The sequence below is a fragment of the Scyliorhinus canicula genome, chromosome 25 (genome assembly GCF_902713615.1).
Source record: "Scyliorhinus canicula chromosome 25, sScyCan1.1, whole genome shotgun sequence".
Taxonomy (NCBI): domain Eukaryota; kingdom Metazoa; phylum Chordata; class Chondrichthyes; order Carcharhiniformes; family Scyliorhinidae; genus Scyliorhinus; species Scyliorhinus canicula.
In genome coordinates this window covers 13,313,239-13,327,655 of record NC_052170.1, presented here as the reverse complement: position 1 = coordinate 13,327,655, position 14,417 = coordinate 13,313,239, and positions in this window count along the sequence as shown.

Sequence of the window (14,417 nt, the reverse complement as noted above, 5' to 3'; positions counted from 1 at the left end):
CAAATCTCTTGTATAACCTCTCCAAAACTTTCACAGTCTCCCGTAAATGTGGTGGCCTGAATTGGACGCAGCATTCCACCTTGGGCTGCCGCGCAAGTATTTTACACAGTGGTCAATTAAAGCTGGAAACAGTGCAGTCACATACCCCTGCAAACTACTCAAGTCTTTCCATGAAGCACATGACTGCTCTGGATTTGACAACCCATACTGTAAATTGAAAACAAAAATCGCTTATTGTCACAAGTAGGCTTCAATTAAGTTACTGTGAAAAGCCCCATTCCGGCGCCTGTTCGGGGAGGCTGTTACGGGAATCGAACCGTGCTGCTGGCCTGCCTTGGTCTGCTTTCAAAGCTAGCGATTTAGCCCAGTGTGCTAAATGGCCCCTAAGTGGAGAGAAAAAAGTCTTTGTTTCAGATGATGGTTTTTAGCACACTTTCTTCAGAGCAAGCTTGCAGATTAAAGTCTTTGGTTTTCAGCCTGTATTGATCTTCTCTGTAGATTCATTCATCCAGGTAGTCCAGTTCGAGGTTTGTCTACACTGTAGCTCCAGAGGAACAGTACCCAGAGGCTTTCTAAGGAGTCAGCCCTCACAGTGGCCTTCTGGAGGAAATTAACTGGATCTTTCAGGAGGGAGATAGCCGCATCCCTTTGCTGTGCTGCCAGATCTAAAAATAGAATTCAAACTGTGGCTCTGAAAAATATTCGAGTGGGATCAGATCTAATCACCACCTGTTACCAAGCAGAGCTTAGCCTTTTGGGCCAATCCATTGGCCAATCAATCAAACCAAGTCCCAGCCCATCTCTGTCACTGATGCCGGCCAGTTTCTAACTCCAGTTTACCAGCACTGCCTTCCGGATTCTTCCTGCTTGAATTAAAGATATATGCTTCTTGCCTTAAAGCCACTAATCATCAAGGAATCAAAAACGTAACGGCAAAAATAAAATGGGAAATTAGAAATTAGCCAGGAAGGACCCTTAAACTATAATGCTAGAGGTGTTATAAGCTTGCATTTATAGAATACCTCGCCACCTCTTCTTGAAACACTTCAGTCATACAATCTTCCAGCACTGAAGGAGATCATTCATTCTGTCATGAATGTGCCAGCTCTTTGAAAAAGATATTCAGTTTAGTCCCTCACCCCAGCTTTTTCCTCATTACCCTTCAAATTAGTTATCTTCAAATACATTTCCAATTGTCATGCAAAAACTCCAATGTTATTCCATCAGCCTTCAAGGTAGTGCACTCCAGAACATAATGACCCACTGTGTGAAAGAAATTCTCCTAATTTCTCCTCTAGTTAAGCCTGTGACTTCAAGGTGCTGATCCATTTGCCAGAGGAAACAAGGACCTCTACGTCAACTTCTTTTTCCTCAGAACAGTCCAAATGACTGAAGCCTCTCACCCCCCAGTCATCATGGTAGAGTTGCTGTGCACCGTGTTTGGAGTACTCAACCAGCTGATTAGATTTAAAAAAAAATAAATTTAGAGTACCCAATTATTTTTTCCAATTAAGGGGCAATTTAGTGTGGCCAATCCACCTATCCTGCACATCTTTTGGGTTGTGAGGGTGAAACCCACGCAGACGCGGGGATAATGTGCAAACTCCACACGGACAGTGACCCAGGGCCAGGATTCAAACCCGGGTCCTCAGCGCCGTAGGCAGCAATGCTAACCACTGTGCCACCGTGCTGCCCAAGTTGATTAGATATTAAGGGAAATGGATAGAGTAGATAACGAGAAACAGTTTTTGTTGGTTGGAGAATCGATTATTAGGAGGCAGCACAGTTGAATTCAGAACAATCAGCATGTTTTCGTGAGATTGGTGTTGGTGAAGATGCTTCCAGTTTACCAGACTGATTCCTGAGATGGCGGGACTGATGTATGATGAGAGATTGAATCGGTTAAGATTATATTCGCTGAAGTTCAGAAGAATGTGGGGTTATCTCCTAGAATCCTATAAAATTCTAACTGAGTAGATGCAGGAAGGTTGTTCCCGATGGTGGGTGTGTCCAGAACCAGGGGTCACAGTCTGAGGATACGGGGTAGACCGTTTAAGACAGATGAGGCAACATTTCTTCACCCAGAGTTGTGAGTCTGGAATTTGTCACCACAGGAAGTAGCTGAGGCCAAAACATTGCATGTTTTCAATAATAATCTTTTATTGTCACAAGTATGAAGTTACTGTGAAAAGCCCCTAGCCGCCACATTCCGGTGGTTGTTTGGGTAAGCTGGTACAGGAATTGAACCTGCCTTGCTGGCCTTGTTCTGCATTACAAACCAGCTGTCTAGCCCACTGAGCTAAACCTGAGCTAAAGAAGCAGTTAGATATGGCACTTGTGATGAAGGGGATCAAAGGATATGGGGGCAAAGCAGGATTAGGCTATTGAGTTGGATGATCAGCCATGATCATAATGAATGGCAGAGCAGGCTCAAAGGGCCGAATAGCCTGCTTCTGCTCCTATTTTTTATGTCACACAAACGCCAATAGGATTAATGACTGTGGTACACAAACAGAGTGGGCAGTTAATGATAGAGAAGGAGACATTCAAAACAAAATTAAAAAAAAATAACCTATTGAGATTATTCATAATATTTTTACAGCATTAGGTTTAGGCATTTTCATTTAAGAACATAATTTATGACATTGAAATGATTTATTTAGGCATCTTCTCCATAGTTTGTCCACAGTTGTCCTTGGTGTCTTACTGATTGCATTTTTCCATCTTAACGATGCAACCGTTGATAATCATTCTCATGATCACTAAACAAATTAATAGCAGGAGTAGGCCATTTGGCCCCTTGAACCTGTTCCATCATTTAATAAGACCATGGTTGATCTGACTGTGACCTAAATTCCACTTGCTCATCTACCCCTATACACTCTGACTCTCTTTGTCAGTCAAGAATCTACCTAACTCCGCATTGAATATATTCAATGACCCAGTCTCCACTGCTTTCTGGGGAAGAGAATTCCAAACACAATGGCCCTCTGAGAGAAAACATTCTCCTGATCTCCATCCCAAATGGGAAACACAATTTTTAAACTTTGTCTTCTAGGTTTAGTGTTTCCCATCACGGGCAAAAAGAACGTCCACCCTGTCCCTTAAGGATCCTGTATCACCTTGTTGGTTTCAACATGATCACCTGTCAGGGACTAACTTCCACATTGTTGGCATGACCATCTCCTAGTCAAACTTGTGCCTTGCCAGCCAAGCCTCCCTTCCCTTCCATCACTGAGCCTCCGCCCCCTCCCCCAGCCAAAAATGTCTCTTGTCGCTCATTTCTTTCCAGTTATTTTGACAATTTGAGCAGTGTGTTGAATATTCCAAACCCCCCCACACACAAGGTTATTCTTCAGGTCTCCATGACAATTGGGAAGAAATGTCCCCAGACTGACGAAGAGGAATTAATTGAGACAAACAGATTGATAGCAGTTCAGATGAAAATAGACTGATACATATGGAGGTGTTGAGACACAAAAGAGACATTAGTCTTAGACAAATGGATAGAGATGGCCAGATATTATCTGTGAGAGACATACAAAGAGGAAGATAGTGCACGAGACAAAAATAATTAGAAAATACGGAGATGCTATTCAGAAAGAAAATTAAAATGCCCATAGCATTGCCACTGGAGATTGAGTCATGTAGTAAACAAGATCCTATAACTTAAGACAGTTCTACTACTGAATCCTGAATACAGACATTATTTGGAGAGCAGGTTTTATGCAAGAGAGCTCTAATCTAATGCATTTCCCCCCTAACTCTACTAATACTGTATCTCATCCAATTTCCCTCCTCTCCTGAAGATGTTGCTTCTCAGTACCTACCCTGTCAAATCCTTTAATCTCATTGTAACATATGAAATTTTTAATGGCACAGATGCTAGCCAAACATTACATGATTCTTCCCTTTCACACCTGGGCACCTCCAGCATGACCACTGGACAGCAGAGACAGATAACGTCCCACTTCTGGTGGTCAGTGGTAGCACCTTCATTATGTCCCTGTCTGAGTTGAGCACAGATCAGGGATTGAGCCTGGGATCGTGTTTTGTAGGTTGAAGCACTGGTTGGCTGAAGCCTTGAGGGAACCTTTAGCTTCATCGTTTTAATTCTACATGCATTTAACTGAAATAAAATACAGCTTCATTAGAGGACATTTCCACAGATAAAACGTATTGTTCAGTCAGATATATCAACGGGTTAGGATCTTAAATGCCTACTCCCCTCCCGTCTCTGTTGTTCTGAATAGTCTGCCTGTAATCTTTATGCTTTGTTGCCTTCGTGACAGAATCTGATCTGTATGCAAACAGCAAAGTGAGTGTCAATTGGCTAATGAGACACAGCAATTAATTCTCATTATTCTCCTCGTGTCCTTGAATCAGCACAGAGAGGAGGGACTGAATTAGCAAAGCTCAGCATCATTTACCCCAGTCAGCAGTTGTGTTTCACTCAGGTCTCTGCTCATCTTGTTACCCCTCATCAAAATTTCCACTTTGGCTTCAGTGTGGTGAAGTGAGCAAACACACATTTCCCCAGTATTTCTGCATGTGCCAACCATTCAACCCCATATTCCACCTTATCTGTTTTTTTTAGTGACAGGAGCACAACCAATCCCAAGGTCTGTAACCTGCAAATGCAGAGCCGCATGCAGCTCATGATTTTGATTGATCAAACCCCGGTGAATTTGCTTGTTTCTGTTTTTAAACTTTCAGTACGTGAACCTGCAAGAGAGCATGGTTAGCAAGGACGGAAAAAGAAGAGAGCTTCAAAGAGAGAATTAGAGGGCAGCACGGTGGCACAGTGGATCCCAGGTTCGATCCCGGCTCTGGGTCACTGTCCGTGTGGAGTTTGCACATTCTCCCCGTGTTTGTGTGGGTTTCGCCCCCACAACACAAAGTTGTGCAGGGTAGGTGGACTGGACACGCTAAATTGCCCCTTGTTCCAGATTGACTCTGAATTTACATCGTTCTTAGTTCGATACTTCTACAATTTTCGAAAGGCTGGTAACCCTCCTCGGCCGGACATGATCCAATCATTACTGTTATAGATTACATACATTGACCAATGGACTTCGGCCACTAGGCAGCTTGACACTGAGTGATCAGCTCGTGGGGGCTTTAGGGTTACATACATTGACCAATAGACTTCGGCCACTAGGCAGCTTGACACTGAGTGATCAGATCGTGGGGGCTTTAGGGTTACATACATTGACCAATGGACTTCAGCCACTTGGGCAGCTTGGGGCTGAGTGATCAGCTTGTGGGTTTTTAGGGTTTTACTTATGATCTCATGTTTCTCAGACCCCTTATCTGCTGTCCTTGGTTCTTTTTATATACAATCCTTCCTATCTTAGAACATAGAACATAGAACAGTACAGCACAGAACAGGCCCTTCGGCCCTCGATGTTGTGCCGAACAATGATCACCCTACTTAAACCCACGTAACCCGTAACCCAACAATCCCCCCATTAACTTTACACTACGGGCAATTTAGCATGGCCAATCCACCTAACCCGCACATCTTTGGACTGTGGGAGGAAACCGGAGCACCCGGAGGAAACCCACGCACACACAGGGAGGACGTGCAGACTCCACACAGACAGTGACCCAGCCGAGAATCGAACCTGGGACCCTGGAGCTGTGAAGCATTGATGCTAACCACCATGCTACCGTGAGGCCCCATCTTAGCCTGGTTCCTGACTGGAGCTATTGTTTATTCATCAGGGCTGTCTGGGGCTGCTAATAAGAAATGCTTTCTGCTGAAGAGGCTCCTCTACCCTGAAGAATGTTGGCTTATTCCCGTTATGCCTTGCGCGCATTTTACTATTACCACAAATTTATATGTTTCATTACTGCGATATTTCAAAACTATGTTTAATTGTTAATAATTGCTACAAGTGCTTATGCTTAGGGAATACATTTTCTGTTGTTGATTTCAGTCTTTGTCTCGTAAACTAACCTAAGTATGTGCCACGCTGCTTACTGCTGCCATCTGTGTCTTACTCATTGTCCCAGCTACTATGACCGATTGGTCTTTTGCCCTGAGCCCCCCTTCAGCCTATAATTGATTTTATGTCTTAAACCGTAAAGAATACATGATGTGGAGATGCCGGCACTGGACTGGGGTGAGCACAGTAAGAAGTCTTACAACACCAGGTTAAAGTTTGTTTCAAACACGAGCTTTCGGAGCGCAGCTCCTTCCTCAGGTGAATCACCTGAGGAAGGAGCTGCGCTCCAAAAGCACGTGTTTGAAACAAACCTGTTGGACTTTAACCTGGTGTTGTAAGACTTCTTAGCGTAAAGAATACAGGCAAGGTTCAATGTGAAACTAAACTATAGACTTGCAGGCACCTATATCTAACTTGAAGCCAAACTGAAGTTTTAAGCCTTTCTTAGCACACAAATACAAAGTAAACTTAAACTGATTCTTTTTTTAAAAATTTAGATTACCCAATTATTTTTTCCAATTAAGGGGTAATTTAGCGTGGCCAATCCACCTACTCTGCACATTTTTGGGTTGTGGGGGCGAAACCCACGCAGACACGGGGAGAATGTGCAAACTCCACACGGACAGTGACCCAGAGCCGGGATCGAACCTGGGACCTCAGCGCCGTGAGGCGGTTGTGCTAACCACTAGGCCACCATGCTGCCCTCGCTTAAACTGATTCATAACTAACAAATTGTGCATTAAAATTATTTTAACTATCTCTATTTCCTAATATACATCTCCCTCTACAACCTGCTGAATGTCACCAACAAATCTGCCTGTCTCCTTTTGGCAGATAATTTAAAATATGACTATCTTAATCCTGAACTATAATTTTATAAATTTTTATTCTAAAATCATGCTTTGCTTTCTGATAATTTGAAGTTTCCCTCGATCATGTATTAGCATCAAGATGTTACTTACTACCAACCCCCCCCCAAACCACCCCAATCCACAATACCTCCTCCAACCGGGATGGGAGGAGTACATAGTTATTTTTCGTCCCATCCTTCACAGGTCATACCATAAGTGTAAATGTTTCACTCACCAAAATGGAATTGTTTACCTTCGCTATTGCTCGATTCCAAATAAGAGACTTTAACCAGACTTCTTGTAATAAACTCATTGATTTATTAGGGAAAAAATACTTATTTAAAAAAATCAAGTTGCAAAACTGGTTAACATTCAATGTGCAATCCAAAGTCTAATAATTTAACCCTTTTAAAATTCTAATGCACGTACACACAAACAAGATGAAAGACAAAACAAATAAGGTCTCTACAGGAGGTTGGTATAAGGCAGTGTTTTTCAAGCTTTTTTCCTGTGATCCACTTTTACCAACTGGCCAAACTTCGGGAGCCACACCAGCTGACCTTCGGAACCCATGCCAGCTGAACTTTGCGTGCACACCGGCTGACCTTCTCAACACATGCCCCGTTCACTTACCTTTAATGCAAAGGGGAGCCTGTTTGGTCCTCAAAATCTCACTCTAATCAGGTTCACAGGAGGTGCAGACCTCAGCTTGTTCATGCCAGCTGAACTTTGCGTGCACACCGGCTGACCTTCTCAACACATGCCCCGTTCACTTACCTTTAATGCAAAGGGGAGCCTGTTTGGTCCTCAAAATCTCACTCTAATCAGGTTCACAGGAGGTGCAGCCCTCAGCTTGTTCCTTTGCAGTCTTCATCTTTGTGAGAGCAGAAAATCCAACCTCATCGTGAGGGGCAATAGCAACAAAATGCTCGTTTTACTCAGCATTGGATACTCCTGAGAGATGCTGCTCCTAAGTGCTGACATACTCAAGGGCTTTTGGCTTGTTTTTAATGTGCTGTCACAGGTCAGGTACACCAGCGTTTTCATTTTGGAGTCAAGTCAGTTGTAAGTTAATAACTGACTCTGGTCTCAACCGCAAAAGTAATTTTTCACCCACATCTCTTTCAAAATCTGAAACTTCTTTCAATTGCCAGTACTTCCCTGCATAAAACATATGAGCTTTGCATCCTTATTTGCATTGGCCCAATTCATCTTTATACTGCTTTATCGCGACTAGCACTTTGAAAAACCCTGTTATACACAAAGGATTAAGTAGTAGTGTGTTTTTATTACTACATTCACCTTTCTGTGATCTGCGCAGAACCTGGTTGACCCATCAGATTCAGGGACTAATACCACAGAGAACTCCAATTGCTTTGACTAGGTCAGTGTTCTTCAAACTTTTTTTCCAGGGACCCATTTTTATCAACCAGCCAACCTTCAGAACCCAACGCGGCTGACCTTCGCGACCCACGCCAGCCGACCTGCACAACCCACCATTTTCTCTTACCTTGTTTGCTGCTGACAAAAATGGAGGAAATGGATTTGGGTCAATTTGGCACTCGTACAGTCTCCTCCAATGGAACCTGTTGGATGAAGGTAAAGCCTTCCGGTGTCGGAAAGTATGGAGCCTCCATCTGTTCTGCATTTTTGTCCTATAAAATTTTATCAAATAAACCCCCCCCCCCGAACTTGTAAAATAAATAAATAAATGAAACCGCCCTGAACTTATAAAACAAAAAGCTGCGGCCGTTTAAAAAAAAAGCAGCCGCACTGCGCATGCGTGCCCGATCATCGGCACACATGATCTGGCACGCATGCGCAGTGCGGTCGCATTTTTTTTTTTAAAACACATTCATGGCTATTTTGAAGGCTGCTTTGCAGCTGGTATTATTAACAGCCAGGGGCTGCGCGCAGATTTGCGTGATCGGGAACGCCGCGACAGACAGCTCCGCGATCCTCCCAACACCCGCTCGCAATCCACCCGCGGGTCACGCCCCCGAGTTTGACAATGCCTGGACTAGGTGATTTAACAACAAATGAATTTCTGCTTTCACTTGAGATTGGCCTCTAGTTTCTCTCGGTCTACATCGACATCATGCACGGCTAAAATTTTACACTTGGTTTATCCCTACAGGTTTAAATTCTGTAAGTAACCTAACTAGATCTCATTGTCCTACCTCAAAGTACAAGAGTAAAGCTTCTTTAATTTATTAAACCTTTGGCTTTTAATGCAGTCGCTGATGGAAAAGTTATGCCTTTCCCCGGCAAAATAGTTCAAGTGACTTCTGTATCAATAAAAAGTATAGTCGCCATAGTCCCAGAAGACCATAGGCTGCTTTCCCCTTTAAGGGACAGAGCATTACTGGTGGTGATTTAACCTGAGAATCACCGTACGAGGGGCAAGCTGGAGAAGGCATGAATAATCTCAGCCGGTACGGGAATTGAACCTGCTCTGCATCACAAACTAACTGAGCTAGGTTTAGCTGTCTCATTTGAGGAATACGAGGTTACTTTACCTCTCGACAAAAAATCTTTACAACCTTCATATACCTTCCTTCCCTGAACTCACCAGTGTTCACACTCAGAGTCACAGTTGAAGTTAATGCCACAACTTGATCTGTTGTATTTTCAGTCAGGATTTTTTTTCTGAATCGTCCTTACAAACCCCAAAAAGTCCCATGGGTTCCCTGTGCAACTTTCAGCAGTCTGCGTGAAGGTGTCCCACCTCAATACAATGGAAACAGTCAGGCCTTTGATTATCACCTCCACCCTCATCACCTTCCTTTTTGGTCTGAGTAGGAGATCCCAGGGCATTCCCAGCTGTTTGTTCTCTTCCCTGTCTACTGGCTTGCCTTTCACCCTCCCACTTTCTATCCTTAAATTGGATTTGTGGGTGCGACAGATTAAAGGTTTGGATGAGGGGTAAGCTCAAAGGGGTGAGAGTAGTCCTAGTCAGTGTGTATGCCCCTTGGGTTTATTGATTTATGGACCAGCTCATAATCGTCAGCTGTGTCCCCTAACTGGCTAGCTGTTCTAACCTTCTGGTGTTCGACACGGAGTTCCAACTACTGGAGGAAGTGAATTTTTAAATTCTGATAAGTCCCCAAGAGCTTCAGAGTTAGCACCTACCTTTAATGCCCATAGCAAAAGGTCAAACTACTTTGCTTTACCCTGTCAAATTCAATATAGGTCTGCCCAGGCTATTTCATTATGTTTCAAAACTTTTATCTGTAGGCTTCAGGGACCAACTCGTAAACACTAAGAATAGCTTTTTTTACTGCGTCATATTACAATCCCAGACCACACCCCAACTATGGCTAGGATACTGGACCGAAACCCCAATATTTTAGTTTATTTTAAGACTGTGCGGAAAGAATGATTTGCTCCAGGAGTGATTGCATGAAGAAAATAAGCTTTAGTATTTCTAAATCAAAAAGCATAAATACAATTTTTACTTTTTAAACTTTGCTCCCAAAAAGAACAGCTTACAATTACCCCTTAACACAACAACACAATTTCCCATTAAACAACATGAAACAAACATACAGGTCTCAATCTATCTTAAAATTAGCACGGCCTGCGGAAGAGAACAGATTCTGGCTCTGGTCAGAACCCCTTCAGACTCTGGCTGAATATCTTCAAATAGCCTCTTCCACTGGGTTATTTCAGCCTCTTCCTTTTCTTCTTACAAGACTGCGCTGCTTTTAAAATATTATTCCTCTTGTTTTTAAACTCTTACTTGGAAAGAATTGTGGACTCAGAGTCAGGCAGACCAGAACGCAGCTCTTATCTTTCTCTCTCAAAGATTCTCCAAACTCACTGCCTCTCAGAGCTCCACCCAGAAATGACACCCCGAACCCCCCCCCCCCCCCCCCCAAAAACAACTGAAAATACATCGAGCGCAAACTAATGGCTCCGTCGGACAAGACGGGAATTCGAGCAAGCCGGTTAGATCATGGTAGAGTCCAAAATCGGGAACCACACCAGGTGCCAATCCGTTTCTGATCTCACCAGCTTGCTCCCATTGGTGAGACATGGATCCCACCACGGCCTGGTGAGATGCCAGCAATCACCAGTTAAGGTCGATCTCCGTCTCATTAACAGGAAGGACCCCCTATCCAATGGCCTCTCATCATCTAAGGCAGACTCACTCTCCCCCCACATACTCATGCAGCTACTCAGTTAGACACCCCCTTGTCTTCTGTGGGGCCGCCAAAACTTGGCTTCCTGGCCTCCAGCTCCATCATAACTTTGCTTCCCTTGGCCAGGAAGATCTCAGCACACTGCTCCTCCAATCAGAAGGTGTTTCTCTCCCTCAAATTTTCTGCTGCTTACAGACTCATCAGCCTATCACAAGCAAATGGGAGGGCGACGACCCGGGGGAGGGAAGGGGAAGGGAGAGAGAAAAGCAATCTTCATTCACAGGCACTAATTGTGTTGAAAACAATATTTTCAGAAAGATCACCCAGACCAGGGGCAAGATTCTCCGTTTCTGAGAGTAAGTGTTGGCGCCAACGCAGAATCGATGGATTTTTAAGACAGAAAAACTGGTGCCACACCTGGACCAATTCCGCTACATTTTTTAAATATAGATTTAGAGTACCCAATGATTTTTTTCCAATTAAGGGGCAATTTAGCATGGCCAATCCAGCTACCATGCATATCTTTGGGTTGTGGGGGCAAAACCCACGCACACATTCCGCTACTGTTGAGGGGCTAGCACCGGTGTGCGTGGAACACAATTGATTCCAATGAAAGACGGTGCAGGATTTGCCGGGTCCGTGACTGACACTCAGCAGGCTGACAAGCTGCAGCCGTACAAACACATTACACCCCCCACACACACTCATCCCAGCCAACAAGATGGCACTGGTTGCGCTGGAGCGTGCCCATCCCATTGATAGGTCGGCTGGAGTCAGAGGGCACCAACAGAAGACCTTGCACACCAGCACCTCGGTCTGAAGGATGCCCCCCCCCCCCCCCCCCTCAGGCACAGCTACTCCTTACTGCGCCAGGCTTTCGTCTGTCTGGCCCGGGAGGAGGTATTAAAGGGGGGATTTGAAGTCTCCCCTTACCATATTTTTTGATCTGTGGTTGGCGTGCGGTGCAACGCCTGCAAGGCGGGGCACGTGTGGAAGAATTTCCCTGCCTCCAAAGTCACCAAGGCTGCCGTGAACCGCCGCCCCCTCTCCACCGCCGTTACCACCCACCCCCACGAGAGGAGACCACGCTAGCGCCTACTGACACCTCGGCTGCCGGGGTGGAGGAAGTCTGCCAAGCCAGAAGACCCTTAGCAAGGCGAGGTGGGATCTGCCCCAAAATACCCCAGCCCTGGGACACCGGCTCGGGGGCAACTGAACACCTTGCCCCATGGATGCTCCAATTCATCCAGGGCCATTGACGCCTCAGCATCGGGTATTGGGCCCGGCATCACTTCAGCGCAGGTCAGCGGTAATGCACACGACCCCAAGCCAGTGCATAAATCATCCAAGTTACAACCAGAATATTGAGGGAAGGGGTGCGGCAATACGAGGATGGAGGTTTCCTCAGTGCAGGTCACCTCCCTTAAGCAGCGCCAATTCTTGGAGGGGGGCAAACACATGAACCCCTCTTCCCCCCCACCCCCCTGCAGAGAGGGTGACACCACGACCCTCTTGGCAGCAGAACCCTGCTGGATGGTTTGAGTCTATCTGTATCAAGGCAGTGGACCCTCTCGTGCCTGACCAAGTCACCCCTCAGGGGAGCTTCAGGATTTTCTACACTCAGTCACCGAGACCCAGTGCAGTTAACCCTTGACCAGTGGTCAGTCATGGTGCTGCTTATTAAGTCTTCCCATGCCTACGCTAAAGAAGCAGGGGATGCAGACGTGACTGAGCAGCACTGGCTTAACTCTTTCCTTGTCGGACTCCAGAGGGAGAAGAGGTGCACATGCTCCTCTGAGCACTAAGAAAGGTGACAGTGAAGGTGGTACCTTACTACTGACATGAAGGTGACCATAGCTAGTCTCAACATCAAGGCAGCACGTACTGCTACCTCATGGCCCTGGTCACTGTCCGTGTGGAGTTTGCATACTCTCCCCGCGTTTTCGTGGGTCTCACCTTCACAATGCAAAGATGTGCAGGGAAGGTGGTTTGGCCACACTAAATTGCCCCTTAATTGGAACATGGGTACTTTAAATTTATTTTAAAAACATCAGTGGTAACAGAGGCACACTCCGCAGGTTCCAGAACTTCTTGATCCTCCACGATGGGAAGTATGCGCATGCCCCCTGCAAGAAACCCACACCACTCTGGGTGACAAACCAACGTGGCCCCTGGAGTGGCGAAGGGGGAGTTCTACATGAGGCACCTGACCTCATGTTAGACAGGGTGGCTATCTTGCTCGCCCCACATTTTCAGCCAGGGATCTTGTGGGTCAAGGAGCCGATGCCAGTCAATTTCTGCATCTGACTGTTTGCAAGGGGGTGGGGGTACTTGACTTAATGTCTATGCTCGCCAGGCTGGCCCAGCAGCAGACAAATGTTCTTGAGCAAGTGTCCATTCATCTGACTCCATCACCGGGGGTGAGTGCATCATCCTGGAAGGGGTGGGGGGGGGGGTGGGGGGGGGGGGGGGGGGTGGGTAAATTGGACCCTCAGGACAAAGGACCGCCATCGGTACCTCAGTGGCGGTGAATGTTAAGGTTTGAGTTCCTTGACGTGGTGGACGTCTAGGGCTGGCTCTGCCACCTTGACTCTAGCATTTTCACCATCTGTAGAGGGCGCGGAGGTTGAAGCGTCCAGAATCGACCGCTGCTTTACATTTTCAGTGTGAACTTCCTGCAACGGCCCGAATGACCTCTTGTGCAGCAAGGTACCAGGGGTGCTGCGAAAAAAAAAAAAAAACTCACCCCAACTTACCGGCTGGTGTGGGGCTTGGGCTTGTCCCAGCCTCGCGTGTTAGGTCGTCCACATACTGGCACTTTAACAAGCTGCTTGCTGGAGGGCGAAGCGGTTCCGGAGGATCGTTTCATTGGGTTAGGACCGGCTGGAGAAGAAAGCAGGTAGGCTTCCCCTCCTCAAAGTTATGGGGGGACGCGGGCAAGACTCACGTGCAAACCTCCTTGTCAGGAGTATGCGAGGTCAGGATGGTGGCACAGTGGTTAGCACTGTTGCCTCACGACACTGAGGACCCGGGTTCAAATCCCAGCCTTGGGTCACTAACCGTGTGGAGTTTGCACATTCTCTCCATGTCTGCGTGGGTTTCACCCCCACAACCCAAAGATATGCACGCGGAGTGGATTGGCCAAGTTTAATTGCCCCTTAATTGTAAAAAAAAAAATCGGGTACTCCAAATTTACTTTTTAGTATGCGAGGGGGTCAGCAAAGGAGTATTTACATCCCTTAATCGCCCTACCCCCTTACCCACACTACCTTCATTACTCGCACACCATCCCTCATCTCTTCTATCCACCACTCCCTCTACCCCCCACCCACTTTATCCCCCACCCCATTAACCCTCTCAATCACCCCACCCCCAACCCCTTGCCCCCTCTCACCCCCCCAACCCTACACCCTTACCCCCTCCCATCCCCCCAACCCTTTACACCCTCCCACCCCCCCAACCCCTGACCA